This window comes from Sus scrofa, chromosome 15 (genome assembly GCF_000003025.6).
Source record: "Sus scrofa isolate TJ Tabasco breed Duroc chromosome 15, Sscrofa11.1, whole genome shotgun sequence".
In the NCBI taxonomy this organism is placed as follows: Eukaryota; Metazoa; Chordata; class Mammalia; order Artiodactyla; family Suidae; genus Sus; species Sus scrofa.
In genome coordinates this window covers 120,124,876-120,144,356 of record NC_010457.5, presented here as the reverse complement: position 1 = coordinate 120,144,356, position 19,481 = coordinate 120,124,876, and the positions used below count along the sequence as shown (strand labels likewise).

Genomic DNA, 19,481 nt, shown 5'->3' with positions numbered 1-19,481 from the left:
AGGCAAGCCAGATGCAGGGAAGGCCTGCACTGCAGCTGGCCTCTCATCCCATGTGTGTGGGGGCGGTTTTAAAAAGCATATCTAGGGAGTTCCCATTGTGGCTCAGTGGTTAAGAACCTAACTAGTATATGTGAGGATGCAGGTTCAATCCCTGGCCTCACTCAGTGGGTTAAGGATCTGGTGTTGCCATGAGCTGTGGCTCAGATCTAATGATGCTGTGGCTGCAGTGTAGGCTGGCAGCTGTAGCTCTGATTGGAGCCCTAGCCTGGGAACTTCCATGTGCCAAGGGTGCAGCCCTAAAAAGAAAATAAATAAATATAAAAAAGACACCCCAGAAGGGCCTGCGGTCCGAGATGTTGGGTTCCCGTTGTTGTCTGACCCGCCGTGGTCATTTCCCTGGTCACCTCTCCCAGAAGTGGGCTCAGGGCCTTTCACAGCGGAAGGGGCTCTGGCTTCTCCTTTCCCGCAGTGCTTGCCCGTATCTCCCTTGGCCCCCTGGTCCTTTCCCCGGGAGCCCGGCCCTCTGCCCTGGCCTGACTACTGTGCTCTCCTCCCACAGCCAGAGGATCTGGAGGCCCCCAAGACTCACCACTTCAAAGTGAAGACCTTCAAGAAGGTGAAACCCTGTGGGATCTGTCGACAGGTCATCACCCGGGAGGGCTGCACCTGCAAAGGTGAGTAGGTGCTTGGGCCCCGGGGGATGGGGGAGGGGGTGCGTCTTCACGGTCTTGAGATGGTCTGGGCCCCAGGTTGGACTGTCCCCGGGGTCCTACTTGGTGCCTGGTGCTCATCTGGGAGGGGATGCTGAGCGTGTGGGTATGAATGGATAGCACGTGGCAGGTGATGGGTGGCTTGGAAATGGCTTGTAGCTTATGTGTAGATGACATGAAGAGAGCACGGAGATAGTACACAGATGGCATGTGAATGGCATGGGGCAGGCGTGTGGATGGTATGTGGCAGCAGGTGGAAGGTGTGTGGTTAGTGTGGCTTGTGTGTGAGGGGCTGTGGTTGGCCTGTGGATGGTGTGTGGTTGGTACGTGGAGGGCATGTGGGAGGTGTGTGGGTGGCATGTGCCTGGCACTGGGAGTACTTCAAAGATGCCAAGCCACAGTCCTCCCCTTGTGGCAGCTTAGGGGGTGTTTAAGGGGCCCCCATTCAGCCCCAGGGGAGGGCCTGCTGGCTGCCAGGCTTTTGCAATCACGCTTCTCATGTGCTCCTGGAATGGCCTGGGCTTGGCTGTCCCTGTGGCCGGAGGAGTTGGTATCTTGGCCCAGGTCATACAGTGAAATCAGCAGGAGGCCTCTGTGCCCAGTCTCAGGGACCGACCCCACCACCCAATCAGTTGCCCCACCAGCCAGATGCCTCCCCCTCTCTCTCACCCCTCCTCCTGTTATTGCCAGCTCCCTCCCCACCCCTACAGCTTCTCTGCAGCCAATGCATCTCTCACCTGTACATGCCTCACCTGTACCTGTCTTACCTGTACATCTCTCACCTGTACTGCCTCTCGCATCCTGACCCGCCCTCTCGGTCTATCTCCATATCAGCTTCTGGGGGGCCTTGGTGTCAGTTCCCTGGGTAGAGCCTTGGATCCCTCCCAACACACACTCAAGACAAAGCACAGACTCCTTCCTGTGGCTGCACAGGCGCGTGGATCCACCTCTTGCCGCCTCTTGGACCCATCCCCCTGGCCCCAAGCCCATGGTGAAACCTTTCGTACTTCCCAATATGCCAAGTATACCAAACATGCCAAAGGGCCCACTCTTGCCTGGAGCTTTGCTCACGTGCTTCTCCCACCTGGATTCTCTTCTCTTCCTTCCCTCTGAGCACAGGTCCTGGCGGGGCAGGGAAAATGGGCATCAGAGCCCAGGGATCGATGATTAAAGCACTTCGTATTAAAGCCCTCACACTCACTCTCATGCAGTGCTCTCAGCATCTGGGGGGCGCTGATGTCATCCTTGTTTTACGGATGAGGAAACTGAGGCTCAGACTAGTTAAGTCTCTTGCCAAGGCACACAGCCGGCTGGGTGGGGGGTGGGGTTTCCAATGCGTGTTCTCTGGGGGAGGGAGGGCTTCTTAGATGGGGAGTTTCAGCTGGTATTGGAGGTTGGAATGGGTGGATGGAAGTGTGTGAGTGTGTGGGTGTGTATTTGTGGGGGACATTCCAGGCAAGGCCTGCTGTGGGCTGAGGGCAGAAGTTTGTGGTCCTTAACTGCAGGGCTCTGACACGGAGTTTAGAGGAAAAAAAAAAACATGAACTTTTTGCAATACCAAAAGTAGCCACATGGTGACACCCTCCTCCCAAGAGGTCTGGCTGGGATGGGTGGTGGTTTACGGAGAAGCCAGGGAGGCACTGCCTGGGGCGGGGTTTTGCATTTTGCTTGCCTCACTGCCTCCATCCCACCCTATCCCTTGAACCTGACCCCTCCCGCAGTTCCTTCCCTCAGCCCAGTGACCCCCCAGTGCTTCTCCGTCAGGAGGCAGCACAGGGCTGAGGGTAGAAAAAATCATAGCACACTCACTGGGTAACCTTGGACATCTCTGGCCACACATTTTGTGACAGCCTATGGTCCTGGGTTCCCCAGATGATCTGGCTTGAGGACCCAGGTTGAGGAAGAGATTTGACTCTATATGAATAGAAGGCTCCCAAAGTGAGCAGAGATGGCTCTGGTCTCACCTGGTTCAGAGCCTGGCCCTGCTGGTGTGAACCAGAGTGGAGGCCGGATGGCCAGTGGGCAGCCAGGCTGGTTTGGCAGCTCCAGGTGAGTTAGTGGGAAGAGGGAAGAAGGCCAGGACCACTCTCCAAAACACCATCAGCTGTCAGGTCTGGGCCATGGAAGGACAGGGGCCCCCAGCCCTGCAAGGGAAGATGGAAAGTTCCCATTTTGACAGGCCGCAAGGATACCCCCAGCAAGAGGTGTGGGGCCACCAGGCCTGGGGGCAGGGTTGAGGTCACTGGGCTTATTGGCAGGAGATGCAGGAGAGGGACAGCTCTCTGTGCTCTGGAACCAGGAGGTTGTGATGGCTTGAGATGAACAGACTCTCTGCCTCCCTCCCTCCATCCACCCATCTATCCATCCATCCTCCATCCATCCAGGGCCACCAGATATGGTTGTGCAGATTGTTCGCTGGCTGAGGAGGCACATTGGCCAAGCCCAACCCAAAGGGTTTGCCGTGTTCTCTGGGTCCTCTTCCAGTCTTCCAATCTTGGGCTGCAGCATGGTGACCCTCTGGATTCGTGGCTCGGGGTTCTGGGTCGAAGGTCAAGGCCTTGCATTCACTGCCTCCATGAGGCTTGCAAAGTTGAGGGAACTTTCGCTGCAGGCAAGGGCAGTGAGGACACCTTCCCAGATCTAGAGAGACTGGGGCATTTGTCTGGTTCCCATTGGCTGCCCTGCTCCCCAGCCCCCACCCCCCTGCATTTCACTGTTTAATGGACGATGGCTGAAGGGGTGGGGTGGGAGATGGGGTGGGGAGGGAGTCAAGGTCCCTGGGATCTAGTCCCGGTTCTGGGAGACTCAAGGGAGAATGAAGCAGACAAAAAGCTAAGGTGGGTGGACACGCGGGCTTAAGCATGACAGATGCACAGGCAAAGAGGTGGCCGTGGAACCATGGCCAGTCTTCTACTGCGCTAACTCCTGTGTACCGCGGGGTTAACGATAAAGCTGTCCTCTCTCTCAGGGGCTGATTCTGAGGAGCACCGAGCTTCTGTGGGTGGCTGTGAAATGAGCATGAGTGTCAGGACTAAGGCTCCCTGTGGGGAGACAGATGGATGAGACAGTGGGCAGAGAAGAGGCCTGGGGGCCAGGCCTGTGTTTCCAGCCCTGCTACTCACAGGCCAGGTGACCTCCGATAAATTACTTCACTGCTTGGGCCTCAGTTTCCTCATCTATAGATCAAGGGTTGGACCGAGTATGTCCACTGAGGCCCAGACCATGGGAGGGCCTGAAGAATTCCCTGTTGGTGTCTGTAGAGTCTGGATAACTCTGCCAGTGCAGGCTGCCAGCCCACCCTGCATGCACACATGCACACATCTATGAAGCCCCTCTGGGCTATAGGCTGTGCCCGGAACTGTTGCTGAGACCCAGCCCCTGACCTAGAAGACAGACATGCCATTAGACAATCCCAGAGCCTGGTGGCAAAGCTGACCCAGAGGTGTGTGTGAAAGGCTGTCTCTGACGCAGCTGAGATTTTTCCTGTCAGGCTTTAATAGGGAATTCATATATAGACTGGGTTTTGAGGGATGTGTAGGAGTTTCTCAGATCAAACTGTAGGTATCCCACAGGTCCCTAGGGGCAGTGCACTAGGAAGTCTAGGGCCTTGTCCAAGGGCCCTAGCCTCCTGCCATCCTGAAACCCAAGGAAAGAGACCAGAATGCCAGCTCAAGAGCCCCAGGGCTGCCATCTGGGCTTGGATTGGGGCCCAGACTTAGAGTCCTCCCCTTCCCATTGTCTCTGGTCAGCCTGAAAGGTGGGGTCCCCTTCAGTCTCCCCAGTGTGGGATGCACCTGGGAAAGATGATTTTGTCCTTAATGGTACGAGCCTACCCAGAAGCCCTCACCAGCTGATTTGGGGAAACCTTGTTTCAGGGAGCTCTTTCCTCTTTACTGGGGGTCCCAGCTTCTACCCTGTGTCTGAGGACCTCCTTAGAGTCATTGGAAGCAGCCTAGCAGGGTGGGAAGACCCTGGGTTCTCGTCCTGGCTTGTCCCTGCCTGCTGTGTGACCTTGGGTGAGACACTTAACCTCTCTGGGCCTAGCTTGCTGGTTCTCTAAATGAGGGCTTGGACTAGATCAGAGGTTCTAAACTGTGTTCCAAAGGATCTGTAAGCTTCCTTAGGGGCCTGAGAGGGTAGGCAAAAGGGGAAATCCAAAGGCGGGCTTAAGGTCTTGGGGCCCTGGAATCCCCCACATATTAATCAGAACAGCTCTCGTTTTAGGAGTTAAATATACCAGGAGACAGGATGGTGTGGTGGACTTGCACTTGGCTCAGATGTCCTAGATTCAAATCTCAGCTCTTCCTAGAGAGAACTTGGGCAGATTGCTTCACCTCTCTGGGCCTCAGCTACCTCACCTTTAAAATGGAACATGCAGGAGTTCCTGTTGTGGCTCAGTGGGCTAAGAACCTGACAAAGTGTCCATGAGGGTGTGGGTTTGACACTTTACTCAGTGGGTTAAGGATCCAGCATTACTGTAGGCTGCTGTGTAGGTCACAGGTGTGGCTCAGATCCGGCATTGCTGTGGTTGTGGTGTAGGCCGGCAGCTGCAGCTCCAATTTGACCCCCAGCCTGGGAACTTCCATATGCTGCAGGTGCAGCTGTAAAAATAAATGAAATAAAATAAAATACAATAACACACTCAGCAAACCTTCCTCCTCAGGTTACTGTGGGGATTACCTGAGACAATACACATGAAGTGCTCAGAACAGATGCTGGCACACAGTAAGCATTCAGTAAATGCCAATCATTGAGATTCCACCGAAGAGTCTATCTGCTTCAAGAATTTGGCTGCAAAAACAAAAGCTCAAGAACCACTGAATGGGATGCTCTAGAAGGTTTCTTCTTCTTCTTCTTCTTCTTCTATTTTTTGTCTTTTTAGGGCTGCATCTACCGCATATGGAGGTTCCCAGGCTAGAGGCTGAATGGGAGCTGTAGCTGCCAGCCTACACCACAGCCACAGCCACATGGGATTTGAGCCGCATCTGTGACCTACACCACAGCTCATGGCCACGCTGGATCCTTAACCCACTGAGCAAGGCCAGGGATCGAACCCGTGTCCTCATGGATACTAATCAGATTCGTTTCCTCTGAGCCATGATGGGAACTCCTAGAAGGTTTCTTCTTGCTTCAACTTCAGAGCTACTCTATACCCACACCCTCCAACCAACCCTCGTGTCACCTTGTATTCGGTTTCTCCAGAGAAAGAGAACCAACAGGATGGATAAGTGAGTAGGTAGGTAGATAGACAGGTATTTATTTTAAGGAATTGACTCACATGATTGCAGAGACTAGGCAAGTCCAAAATCTGCAGGGCAGACTATTAGGTTGGAAACCCGGGGAGGAGCTGCAGTTCAAGTCCCAATGCTGGCAGCATTTCTTCTTGCTGGGGGAGATCAATCTTTGTGGTTCGGGCCTTCAACTGATTGGACAAGACCCACCTGCCCACACAATGGCAGGTAATGTGCGTTACTCAAAATCTACGGACTTAAATGTTAATCTTACAAATGTATATAAAAAAAACATTCACAGAAATATCTAAAATGATGTTAAACAAATATTCGGGAGCCATAGGCTAGCCAAGGGGACACTTAATGTAAGCATCACATACCTCCAGGCCAGGCCGTGGAAAGAAGCAAGGCAGGGGAGGGCTGTGAGTCCTGGTGGGCAGGTGGGTGCTGTGAAGGTCTCTTCGCCGCTGGGGAAGAAGCGGAGGCCGGCTGGGCAGGCAGGCAGTTATACTGGGGTCAGGTGCACACCAAGGCTATGTGCTCATTTTCCGACCCGAGGCCAGGAGGAAAAGGCCATTTAGATCCCAACAATGTTGGCTTCCTGTGTTCCTGAGAGGCCGGAAGCCACCCCAGGACAGAGTCCGAGCCGCCTGGGGAGGCAGGAGGTGGCCAAGGGCTGGGGCTGGGGTAACGACGCTCCACCCCTGCAGGTAACCTGCAGACCCCTCCCCGCTGCGGGGCTGCTGTGGGGGGTAGGTGGGCAGCGTTGACACCCAGGGGCTGGGGTGGGGCTCCTGGGTTCCACGGAGCTTTGGTTGGACACGGTCCCTCCCCGGCTGGGGGACTTTGTCTTGCAGGGTCATTGGACTTCAGTGGGGTCTGTTCCAGTGGGGTTGGTCCTCAGACGTGTGTCCAGGGAGGACTCAGGCCTCTGAGGGATACTAGGAGCCGGGGCTGGCGTTCTCCTGTCCTTGTTCCCCTGTGATGTGACATGTTACCCTGTGGAGTGGGCATCCCGGTCAACTCGGTGTTTGCTCAAACGTGTTTGGGATATTTTCAGGGTTGGAACCTGGGTTTCCCCCTTTGGTGGCTGTGGGGAGGAAGTGGCAGGTGATGACTCTGGTGGAGAGAGTGGCTGGGGTTACACACAGGCTGTCACAGCTGGAAGGGGGTTGGGAGGCCGTTCTGTTCCAGGGCTTGGACAGGCAAGGGCCTTCGGGGGTAAAGCAGTGTGGAATGAAATGAGTATGGCCAGCAGGCTATGGTGGAGGCCCCAGGGGAGACAGAGAAGAGGTCTTTGTGGGCTTTTTTTTTTTTTTTTTTTAGGGCTATACCTGCAGCATATGGAGGTTCTCAGGCTATGGGTTGAATCAGAGCTCTAATTGCCAGACTACACCACAGCCACAGCAACACCAGATCTGAGCCATGTCTACCAATTACACCACAGCTCACATCAATGCCGGATCTTTAACCCACTGAGCGAGGCCAGGGATCTAACCCGCATCCTAGGGATACGAGTCGGGTTCGTTAACTGGGCACCATGATGGGAACTCCAAGAAGTCTTCATGTTGTAAACACTGAGCCAGCTCATGAAGACAAGGGTGTGGGCCCAGTAGATCCAGGAGGCTGCCAGATGACTGCCTCATTTTCTGAACAAGAGTCTGAGGCTCAGAGAGGGAGGTGATTTGCTTCAGGTCACACAGCAGGTCACTGGACTAGCAGTCAGGACTAGAATCTAGATTTCCTGACTTGGGGCTCTTCTGTAGAATAAGGATGCTGAAGGTGGTGAGAGGCTGCTGGTACAGCTAACCCTTATAGGGAACATACTCTGGGCCAGCCATGTATATTACCTCTTTTAATTCTTCCAACAACTCTGTGAGGGAGATGCTATTACCACCCCCAGGTTACAGAGGCGATGAAGGCTCAGCGTGGTTGAGTAACTTGCGCCAGAACACAGAGCTGGTATGTGACCTGCATCTGAGCTGAGAGCCAGCCTCCCTGCAGCCAGGGAGCAAGTGGGTCGATGGAGAGTAGGACCATTGGATGAGTGGATGAAGGATCACTTAGCTCCTTTAGTGCTCTCACCCCCTTACCAGGCTTGATCATAGGCGGTGCTTGTCCTGAAGCACCTGAGAAGACTAACTCTGGTCCTACCTGCCCTCTCTCTGCAGGGGGTGGAGCTGAAGAGTCAGGCTCATCCAATCTCACTTGTGTCTCTCCATTGCCCTGGATATCGAGACACAGGAGTCCCGAGGGTTTCGGATGGGGGGAGTCCCTCCAGTTGGAAGTTTACTCTACATTTATTGAGCCCCATTTGTGCCAGACCCAGTGCTAGGGCAGGATACAAAGCTGCAAAGTTGAACAGGACCTCCCTTTCTGTTTTAAAGAAGCAGCTATATGTGGGGGAGAACAAATCAGAATGGAATACTTAGTCCTCCCAGGTGATAAGAGCCTTCCAAGGGTTGTGGGCTAAGGATTCCAGTTGCACAGAGGAGGGAAGAATCATCTTTGAGTGTTTTATTGTCCAAGGAGGGATATTTTGACCTGGGCTCTGAAGGATGTATATGAGTTCACCATTCCAGACCTGCATCTTGTAGACTCAAAGACTGCTTGGGGAGTTTGGTGGGGCAAGAACAGATCTCTTCAGGGCCAGTGGTTCTAGGTGAAGGCAAGACCAGGCCATGTAGGACCTTCTAAGTGTGTTGAGGAGCTAGACAGAGGGTTCTCAGCTGTGATGTGATCAGTTTGAGAATGACCTGGGACTCTCTGGATTGAAGGGAGACAAGGTTGATGGGGAGATGGGGCCCAGGGAAGGATAAGTGGTCTGAACTGATGCTCTGGTTGGAGAGGAAGGTTGGGAGTCCACAGCCTCTTTGGATGACTAATTGCTTGGTGAGGTAAGGAAAGGGAAGAAGGAATTAGAGAGGGGAACATTCAGTTACCCAGGGAGCAAGGAACGACCCACGTCTCAGTTCTCATCATCGGCCTTTGGCCTATTGCTTTCTGAGGGATCCTGTGCTCTGGTTTCTGGTATTAGTTAGCTGCCGTTGTGTAACAGATTACCACCCCCCAGACTTAGCAGTTTAAAACAAATACAGAATTATCCTCTCACACAGTCTCTGTGGGTCAGGGATTCATGAGTAGTGAAGCGGTCTGGACTCTGAAAGCTGCAGTCAAGGTATCAGCCGAGGCTGTGGCTTCTTCCAGAGGGAGTGATCCACGAGATGAAGGCTGAAACCCCCTTGGGGGGGGCTTTGATGACTTAGCCTCAGAAATCACATACCACCCTTTTTCTTTTTCTTTTCTTTTTTTTTTTTTTTTGCTTTTTAGGGCCACACCCACAGCATATGGAGGTTCCCAGGCTAGGGGTCCAATGGGAGCCACAGCTGCCGGCCTACCCCACAGCCACAGCAACATGGGAACTCAGCCATGTCTGCAACCTACACCACAGCTCATGGCAATGCTGGATCCTTAACCTAGTGAACGAGGCCAGGGATCGAACCTGCATCCTCACGGATACTGGTCGGGTTCATAACCTGCTGAGCCACCACAGATCTCCCCACACACCATCATTTCTACAGTATCTGATTGGTGTATAAACCATGTCATCATGGGAAGGGTGGGTGTACCAGGAGGCAAGACACACTGGCGGCCACCCTGGAGGCTGGCTGCCTCAGTTTCCCTTTCTGTCACACATCTGAGTGTGCCTTTGATCTGGACGTGAGAAGCCAGCCGACAGGCATGTTTTAAATTACAGTGGGAGGGATGCAAGTTAGAGAGTAGGAAGAACTGCCCTTTGGGAGAATACCTGAGACAGGTGACTGAGAGTGTACAGGAGCCTTCCCCAAAGGGGACTCGGGGCAAGAGCGTTTCCTTGGGGTGGGGAGCAGGTGCTTCTGAAGGTGTAAAAATTTATCCTTGGGGGCTTGGCCACACCTGTGCTGCTTGGAAACTTGAATTCAGTTTGCCAAGCTTTTGTCTTCTGGGTGGGGGTGGAGTGGGGGGGAGTTGTGTGTGTGTGTGTGTGTGTGTGTGTGTGTGCTGGGGGAGGTCTTCCTTTGCTCCCTGCTGTAGAGCTCTCAAGGACAAGCTCTGCATTCCAGCACGTAGGGAGCACTCAGCACATTATACTGCAATTGCCCAATGATTTCCCCATCTGCCCTCCACTCAAGGGCATCTACTGAGTGTCTGCCCACTGTGTGACAGGCAGGGCTGCCCTGTATAGTCATGCAGGCTATGCACTGCCAAGGGCGCCTGCCTGCAAGAGCACTGGAAGCAGTCCACACCTCACTCACCAAACTGTGGATCCAGGAGTTCCAGTCATGGCTCATTGGGTTATGAACCCAACTAGTATCCATGAGGATGTGGGTTTGATCCTGGCCTCGCTCAGTGGGTTAAGGATCCAGCGTTGCCGTGAGCTGTGGTGTAGGTCGCAGATATGGCTCAGATCTTACATTGCTGTGGCTATGGCATAGGTCAGCAGCTGCAGTTCTGATTCACCCTCTGGCCCGTGAACTTCCATGTGTAGCAGGTGTGGCCCTAAAAAGAAACAAAAACAAAAACAAAACAAAACTATGCATCCAGGTACAGAGCTGGGTCCATCTGGAGAAAGGGCATCTTCGCACCATTCCCACAAAGATATTGTAGTCAGCTGTGTGTCAGGGGGCTGGTCTGCCCAGAGGGTGGGATTTTTTTCTAATTTGCACAAAGATGGTGCTGTGGGCCTGTTGTAGCTGCTGGGGATCCAGTGTGAATGAGACAGGCATCCTCCTCCGCACTCATGAGTCTAGTGCGGGGAGATACCCTATACATAAGTGAGAGGAATTACCCAAGATGACTTCAGATTCTGAGCTGTGCTAAGAGAATTTTATCAGGGAGCTGCTGAAAAAGAATAATAGGGGAGCCTACTGTAATTTGGGTGGTCAAATCCAAAGATTTGAAGAGATGGTTTTCAGTGGATTCTAGAAATAGAAGAAGAATACGGCTCAGTGAATAGATGAAGAGATGGCTTTCATTGGGTTCTAGAAGTAGAAGAAGGATTTGGCTTGGTGAATAATGGAGAGCAGGGGTGAGAGAGAATGTTTCCGGCAGCCATACCAGCACATGCAAAGGCCCTGAGGTAGGAAAGAGCTTGGTGTGTTCTGTGAACGCCAGGAGTATGGAGGATGATACTGGAGGAAGATGGGTCCTGGCTCTCATTGTGCTCCCAGTTTCCAGATGGGGGTTGGGAGGCCTGAAGTAAACACACAGGGATGGCTTCTTTGGTTGACTATGAGACATTTGGGGGCAGGGTTATGGCTCTGGGAAAGACTAAGAATGGGGTGGGGATGATTAAATGGGGGTGCACATAAAGGGGCAATCTGAGCATACATTTATTAAGCCTCTACAGTGTACCAGGCACTGTGTGTTTTGTGTGTGTGTGTGTGTGTGTGAGAGAGAGAGAGAGAGAGGGAACCAGGAGTCCCTCTCTTGAAGGAGCCCACAACTGTAGGAACCAAGATGGTGGCAAGAAATGTCCACTCTGATGCCTTCAGGAAGGGAGGGATAGAGGCCACCAGAGGAGGGGCCCAGGACTTATTCTTAAGACCTGGCATTTGGTTAGCAAGGTCCCTTGGTCCGGAGGCAGTGGCCCAGTGGGGCGCCTGCCTGGCCTTCAAAGCCCAGTCCACATGGCCGGAGGCTTTCTCAATTCCACATTCCAAGGCCAGAAAGGAAGGCATGGGGGCGGGGCTGGGCAGGCCTGCTGGTGTCAGAGTGGAAACACCCTCTGGAGAGGAGTTGGCCCCTGGGGACCCGGTATGGTGGGGATGGGACTGAGAGAGAAAAGCAAGAAAGGCTAGATGGATGGGCATGACCTGACTTGGGTGGCCAGGGCGGTGGAGAAGGCCCTGAGCTGGGCGGCATGGCTGGTGGTGTCAGGAAAGCCTTGCTCAGCACTGGCTGAGTCACAGGCCTGAGCGGGGGCCAGAACTAGGTTCTGGGAGAACAAGGTCTGGCCAAGGTCATATCCCAGACCCCACCCAGTGTGCCTCTCAGCTTCCCCCCAACTCCTACTCCCATGGACAAACCAGAAGCCTTAGTGTGGGGAGGCCTGGAGCCTCTTGGCAGCCCTGGGCCTCCTGCTTTCCGCTGGAAATCTGAAGGTTGGAAAGGGGTTGGGAAACTGCAGATCTAAGAGGCAGGGCAGCTGACTGTGGCCCGGGGCTGTGAGGATTTGGGGTCAGGGCGGCTCCAGGTTCTCTAACCAGTGCCCTGACCCACCTGCCTCCACAGGCCCTGGGCAACCGATAAAGCCCAAGTCAGTGCAGAAGCTCCGCTGGCTCAAGAGACCCTTCACCCATCAGAGGGACCCCGTGAGAGAGGACCACTAACCCCCTGGGTGGAGGGCCCTGGGGGTAGGGCGGGCAATGCTGGGACATTCCAGGCTGAGGGAACCCCAAAGGAAATTTGATTCCAGCTTCTGGTAGTGAGAGGGTGGAGCATGTCATTTGTGTGTGTGTGTGTGTTTCAGCACAAAGTTCGTGTGTCCTTGTCAGGCTGTACTCTGACGGTCTCATGAAATTGTGTGTGTGTGTTGGTGCTCCAGAGTCAGAAGTTTCTCCTTGGGCTTGTGCGTGGGAGGCTGGCCATGGGTGTGCTATGTGTGCACATATCGCTGAGTGTACTGGTGTAAGGGATTATTGGTGAGTGTTTGTGTGTGTGTGTAGGTATAAATGTGTACGTGTGTATGCACCGGGCCTCTGCTGGACCATGAATTGGTCTGTGTGTCTCTCTCTGGTGGGGGGAGTGAGTGTGATCTGGTTCTCTGGTGCCTGCAGCCTGCCCGGTGTGTGAGGGGACAAGGTCCCCTCGTTCCTTGGCTCTGCTGGCTGGCACGGGGCCTGGGTGCGGGCCACCTCTGCCCTCGGAGGGATCCAGCCACAGAGGCGGTCCCCTCCTCTCCCCCTGCTCCTCCCACCTTCCCGCGCCCGCCAGAGGGGCTCTGGCAATGGGGGCTCGGCGCCTCCCGCCCCGCAGGCCCCGGGGAGCTGCGGCAGCCCCCCGCCCCCTCCTCTCGGCGTCCCTCCTTCCCTCCCGAGCGCCGAGCGCGGATCGCGGGGCGGGGGTGGGAGGAGATTTCGCCGGAGTTTCCATTTCATACCTCGCGGCTAAACTTTCTTTCTGTGTCTCGCCCTCTTGCAGTCTGCAGCTTCTCCTGTCATCGGAAATGCCAGGCCAAGGTAAGGGGGCTGCGGGCGGGCTGGCCCCGCGGGGGGCTTGCGCACGGGATGGACTTGGGGTCCCGGGACGGGTGCGGGGGCGCCGGCGGGCCGAGGGCGGTGCCCTGATCGTCTCCTCCTTCTCTCTTTGTTTATGCAAAGCTTCTGGGCCCCGGAGCGGGCTCAGGTCAAGGTGAAGGCGAGGGCCGGGGGCGGGGGACCGGGAGCAGGATGGGGGTGGGGGGCGCGGCGCGCGGTCGGGGCAGCTACTGGAGGTGGCTGGCGGGGCCGGAGCTCCGGGAAAAGGGCCTTTGAAGGTATTTCCCCTAGTTCTCTCGGCGGGAGGGGCTGTGGAGGGGGAGACGGATGCATTTCAATTACCCTGTGGGCCGCGCAGAGCCCGCGTCGGCCCAGGGCAGCCAACCTAGAAAAACGCGGGATGGGGCCACAGCCACAGGACCCTGAGGGCAGGAGAAGGGGATCGATGGAGGTGGAAAAAGGTCAGAGGTCAGGTTCGCGCTGAGCCTGGAACCTCCTGAGTGACCATCCCACTCTCTTTATGGGCTGGGTCCCACTTTGGTCCTTGGTTTCACGTCGGTGTTTCTTGGCTGGTCTTAGTGGGAGAGGGAAACTGAGGCAAGACCAGAGGGATTGCTGGGTCCTGGCTGGCCGGGTTGGCTGGTCATCTGCTGTATCCTCTCAGGCCTTGGGTCACCTGATGGCAGCCTGTTGCAGAGGGGTGGGGTGGGGGTGGGGAGGTGGATTGGGAAGATGGATTATTTGGGGAGGAAACTGTTGTGTCAGATGAGCACCGCTTTCTAGAGGTGGAAAGGTCCTGCCTTAACCTTTCAGGCGCAGCCAGTCTCCACCCTGCCCCCGTTATTGTTAACATGCTCCCTGCCCTCTCACCCCTGCCTTTTCTGTTCACACTTGATCTTTCAGGGAGGCATTCAGGGAATGGAAGGAGGGGCCTAGATGCTTCAAAAAGGAGCTTTGAGCAGGGGAGGCCCAGTGTCTGGTGCATCTCGTGCTCTGCTTTTTATTCGCTGAGTGACCTTGGGCAGGTCATGTAACCTCTCTGAGCCTCTGTTTCATTGCAAAGATACTGGAATAAGAAAGTATTATTATGAGGATGAGATGGGATAATGTGTGTGACGTGCCTGACACATGATAGGTGCTCAGAAACATAGCAGGTAATTGATTATTACCAATGGGTTGCTCCAATGGCCAAGTGTTACCTTGGAGAAGGATGCTGATGGAGCAGGCTGGTCTGAGAGGCAATCCACTTCCTCCTGAGTGACCTTGCTCGAGCCAAGTACCCAGCCTTGCTGGGGCCGTCTCATCTGGAAACTCCAGTCTGGAGGGCTCTCCTAGCAGAAGGGCAAAAGACCTGGCTTGAGACCTGGGGCCACATCTGGATAGTTTCTGCCTCTTCTACCTTCTGCCTTCCCGACGCTCTCAGCCTTTCCTTCTTCAGGTGCTTCTCTTTCCATCTCCCTGCATCTCCCACCTTGTTGTTTTCATCCAGAGCAGAGTTTTTCCATCCTTAACCCCAGAGCCTTCTGGGGTTCTTGCTCCTCCCCAGTCTATCCCTGCAGCCCTTCCTGCAGCTCTTTCTCTTAATGGTGGATGTTTGTACCGTGCTGTAGGCCTTAGAAAGCACTTCAGTGCATTATCTAATTTTATTCTTTTAATTCTTTTTTAAGAGTATTATTATTTTACTTTTTTAGTATATATATTTTAAATTGTTATTTCCCCAATACAGTTTTTTTTCCTACTGTACAGCAAGGTGACCCAGGTACACATACATGTATACATTCTATTTTCTCCCATTATCACGCTTCATCATAAGTGGCTAGACATAGTTCCCCGTGCTACACAGCAGGATCTCATTGCTAATCCATTCAAAGGCAATAGTTTGCTTCCATTAACCCCAAGCTCCCCATCCACCCCACTCCCTTCCCCTCCCCCCTGGCAACCACAAGTCTATTCTCCAAGTCCATGATTTTCTTTATTCTTTTAATTCTTTTGGAGCATAACATAGGCTGAAAGATCCTCTTGTTTTGCACAAGGAAACAGAGGCACCCAAAAGTTGAGTGCCTTTTCCAAGGTCTCACAGTATAATTTCTCACCCATCCCTGCCCCTGGGCCTTTGTGCTTCCTTCTTGCCCCTTCTTGTCTATGGGCAGGTAGATATTCCTTACCTGCCTCTTCCCCTTTGCCTTCCGTCTCCGAGTGGCACTGGATGAATGGACAGCGAAGGGTCTCCATGGAGCAAATGGGGGATCCAGAGAGGCTGAGAGGGTGGCAGAAGAGGGCTCTTTGTTGTGTAGCAGCCTCCTGTGTGAAGACAGATAGATGCCAAAGGTGACTTTCTGGGGGCAGGAGGGGGTGCATGCACATGGGCGGTGTAGCCTGCCTGGCAATTCTCACCTATGCTGGGGATCGGAATACACCAGGCTGCAGGGGCCCTGCTCTGCCCAGCCAAGGAGGCCAACCCAGAGGGGAGAGGTAGACTGGCAGGGCGATGGCTAGACAGACAGACAGGGCTTTTTATAGGATTTTCCCCTATAGGAAATGGGACCCACTGGCGGTGTGAGCTCCACCCAGCTGGCAAGTCTTTCCCCTAAAACCACAGCTCTTGAGACCGCCCTGCCTTTTCCTCCTGCTGGGAAAGGGGCATGTGAGCCCCAGAACACACAGCAGAGCTCTGTACTCTGGATTTTATAACCAGATCAACTCGGGGTCATCTCGTCCATTCCCCCTGCCTCTAGACGGGATTCCTGAAATCAGTGTTTTTTTGAGCTCTTTCCATGTGCCAGGCGTTGTTGTGGGTGAACAAGACAGAGAAGGCCTTTGCCTGCATGGGACTGACATTCTAGCTGGGGAGACAGACAATAAACAGGCAAACAAGTTATGAAGGAAATGAGCTATAGGGGGGTTAGAGAATGATTAGGCTGAGTGGCCTTGGAAAACTCCTCCAAGGAGGTATTGTGTGAGGTGAGACCCCAGTGATGTTACATGATGATCTGAGAGATGGAAAGAGCTAGTGCAAAGGCCCTGGGGTGCGATGAGCTTGGCATGCTTGAAAGAACACCATGTGGCTGCAGAGTTGTAGGCGTTGGAGGGTTTTGAGTATGAGAGACATGACCGGATCTCCACTTCCAGAAGGCCGCTGTGACTTGAGCAGACAAAAGGGTAGGAGCAGGGACAGGGGCCGAGAGGCAGCTGATGTTGCCCAGGTAAGAGAGGCTGGCGGCTTAGTCCATGGCACTTGTGGGAAAGACCGTGAGAGGGGACGACTGGGATGCCTTCCGGGGTAGAGCTTAGAGCCTGGTTAGTGGGTTGGACATTGGGTGTGAGAGAGAGAATGGGCTCAGAGAGGACTCTGAGGTTTTTGGCCAGAGTCCCTGGATACACGTGGTTCCATTTACTGAGATAGATGAAGTGTGTGAGAAGTTTCTAGGGAAGAAGGTGCCAGGATTTCTGCTTTGCTTGGTCTCTTATTTCACACTTCTTTTTCCACACACTGGGGATTCCTTGCTAATGTTGATCCTCCCCTGTCCTCTCAAATTCAGCTCACTCGAGCCACCCCACTAGGAAGTGGCTGGTTCTGAATGTCTAAACATGCCTCCTTCCAGACTATTCTTGCAGCATGAACCCATGACTCTGAGAGGGCTCTGTTATTTATACATCACGATTCAGTATAACCGTTACTCCCAAATTTAGTAGCTTAAAGCACCAACATACAGTTTCTGTGGGTCAGAAATTTAGAAGTGGCTTGGCTGGCTGGTTCTGGCCTGGGGTCTCTCATGAGGTGGCCGTTGAGATGTCCGCTGAGGCTGTAGTCACCTGAAGGCCTGCCAGGCTGGAGGGTCTGCTTCCACGATGGTTCCTTCATGTGGCTAGCAAGCTGGGGCTGGCTTTGGGCCGGAGGTCTCAGTTTCTGGCCACACAGACCTCTCCATAGGACTGCTTGAGTGGCCTCACTGCATGGCGTCTGGCTTCCTCAGAGTGGGTGATTCAAGAAAGAGCAAGGTGAGATAGTTCCCTTGTGGCACAGCGGGTTAAGGATCCGGCGTGGTTGTAGCTGTGGAACCAGTCGCAATTGTGGCTTGGGTTCAATCCCTGGCCTGGGAACTTTCACAAGCTGTGGGTGTGGCCAAAAAAAAAAAAAAAAGAAAAAGAAAAAAAAAGCCAGGTGGAAGCCCCAAGTCTTTTGTATACCAGCCTTAGAAGACAAACACGATTTCTACAATATCCTGTTTGTGGCACACGTCAGCCCCATGAAGTGTGGGAGGGGCCTGTATAGGGACATGAGGACTTGGAGGCAAGAGTCCCTGGAACCATGTGGAGGCCGACGACCACAGGCTGACTTCCAGCGAGAGAGCAGAACTGGTCCGGCTCTTGAGAGGTCTCGAGAGTGGTGGGAAGGGCAAGGGCAGAGGAATCAGACCTAGCTGGGTTTGAACGCCATCCCTGCTGCCTTCCAGCTGCGCGAGCTGGGTCTCTGAGGGTTAAATGCCCATTGGTACATAGGAGGCACCTTCTCCTGTCTTGGAACCATAAGCAGAACTGGAAAGAAGCCCAGATATTCTGGGTCCCGTTCTTTGCCACTTGGACCTGCTTGACGGAAAATGCTCAGCTGGCAGAGGAGGGGCCTTGGTGCTCAGGTCAGAGGAGATGTTAAATCCATGTTTATTGCACTTGGGCCTGTTGAGAGATATGTTGCACCCTCAGCTTCTAGAATCCTGCCTGGCCCTTAGTAGAGGTTCCAAAGAAGAAGAAAAGGAGGGGAATAAAGGAATGTTGAGAAACAAGAAGTTCCTATGTAGGGAGAGGCTGAGGGGGTGGATGAGAGCAGGAAAGAAGAAGCAGCAAAACCATTTAAAAAAAAATCCCCCTTCTGGAGTACCTGTTGTGGCTCAGCAGGTTACGATTCTGACTAGTATCATGAGGATGGGGCTTCTATCCCTGGTCTCCCTCAGCGGGTTAAAGGATCCAGCATTGCTGCAAGTCTCGGTGTAGGTCGCAGACATGGCTCGGATCTGACGTTGCTGAGGCTGTGTCGAAAGCCGGCAGCTGCAGCTCTGATTTGACCCCTAGCCTGGGAACCTCCATATGCCATAGGTGTGGCCCTAAAAAGAATAGAAAAGAAAAGAAAATTCCCCTTCAAAAAGCTCTTCTACCTCTTGACACAAAGATGCCCCAAATAATAAATCTAAATGATAAATAAATTTACATTTTCTGAAGTTCCCATTGTGGAGCAGTGGAAACGAACCTGACGAGGAACGCTCAGGTTTCAGGTTTGATCCCTGGCCTCACTCAGTGGGTTAAGGATCTGGCGTTGCCGTGGACTGTGGTGTAGGTCGGCAGCTACAACTCTCATTCCACCCCTGGCCTGGGAACCTCCATATGCCACAGGTGCGGCCCTCAAAGGACAAATGACAAAAAAATAAAAATAAAAAATAAAAATTTACATTTTCTAAGTTGGGTTTTAACTTACGTACTGTCAAGTACATACACGCTACATGTCTACACATTTATGAGCCAGATCAAGATCTAGAACAGTTGCTGTACCTAGAAGCAGCCCTTATGCCCCCTTCCAATCAATATCCCCCAAAGGTATCAGCGATTAGTTTGGCCTGGTTATGAGCTTCATATAAATTGAATCATGCAGTATGTTTACTTTTGTGTGTGGCTTATTTCACCCCACATTATGTCTGGGAAGCTTATCTGTGTCCTAGAGGGTTGCAGTGGTTCATTCTTTTTTTATTGCTATGTTGTATTCCAGTCTGTGAATAAGCCACAATTTATTTGTCCATTCCACTGCTGATTGCCATTTGGGTTATTTCCAGTTTAGGACTATTATAAACAGACCTGCATTGAACAGTTAATCACCTGTATCTACACAGGCCTTTGTAATACACAGAATATTTCCCTTCCCCTTCTTGGTCCTGTGAGGTGGGCAGGACTCATGGGAACCCCATTTTCTAGGTCCAGTGTTGAGCCCCAGGGAGGGTAACCAGCTTGGTTCGGGACACCTTGGCCCAGTGGCTTTCTGGCACTGCCCTGGGATAAATGGACGGGGAGCAGGTGAGAAAGAGAAGTGAGACTGAGAGCCAGCCAGAGAAGTAGACAGAGAGAATTGCTGGGTTCAGGCGCTGGCAACTTACTGTAGCTCAGGGAAACCCCACTCTCCAGCTGTCCCCCTAAATCTCTCGAAGAAGCAAATTCTAAGCCTCCCTTAGTTCCCACCCTTATATCTCATAGAGGTCCTTGTCTGTCCCCCATTTTTTCTCTCCTGTTGCGGATTTAAAAAGAATGGTCCAGGATTTGTC

The 19,481-nt window shown here is 53.3% G+C and overlaps 1 protein-coding gene and 1 long non-coding RNA gene across 3 annotated transcripts in view; one reads left to right on the top strand and one right to left on the bottom strand.

Annotated features, from left to right (window-relative positions):
• TNS1 (tensin 1) overlaps positions 560–19,481 on the top strand; it is a 195,665-nt gene continuing 176,743 nt past the window's right edge. Inside the window, 2 exon segments of the mRNA XM_021075207.1 lie at positions 560–674; positions 13,124–13,161. The gene's annotated coding sequence lies outside the window, so the exon portion shown is untranslated.
• LOC106506361 lies at positions 5,936–13,170 on the bottom strand. Of its 2 annotated transcripts, none has more exons than XR_001301615.2 (3): positions 13,083–13,170; positions 6,322–6,430; positions 5,936–6,151 (listed from the first exon to the last, which is right to left on the bottom strand). It is a non-coding gene; the product is annotated as an uncharacterized LOC106506361 (long non-coding RNA). The 2 variants fall into 2 exon arrangements; XR_001301617.2 differs by having other exon boundaries at positions 6,322–6,408; positions 13,083–13,169.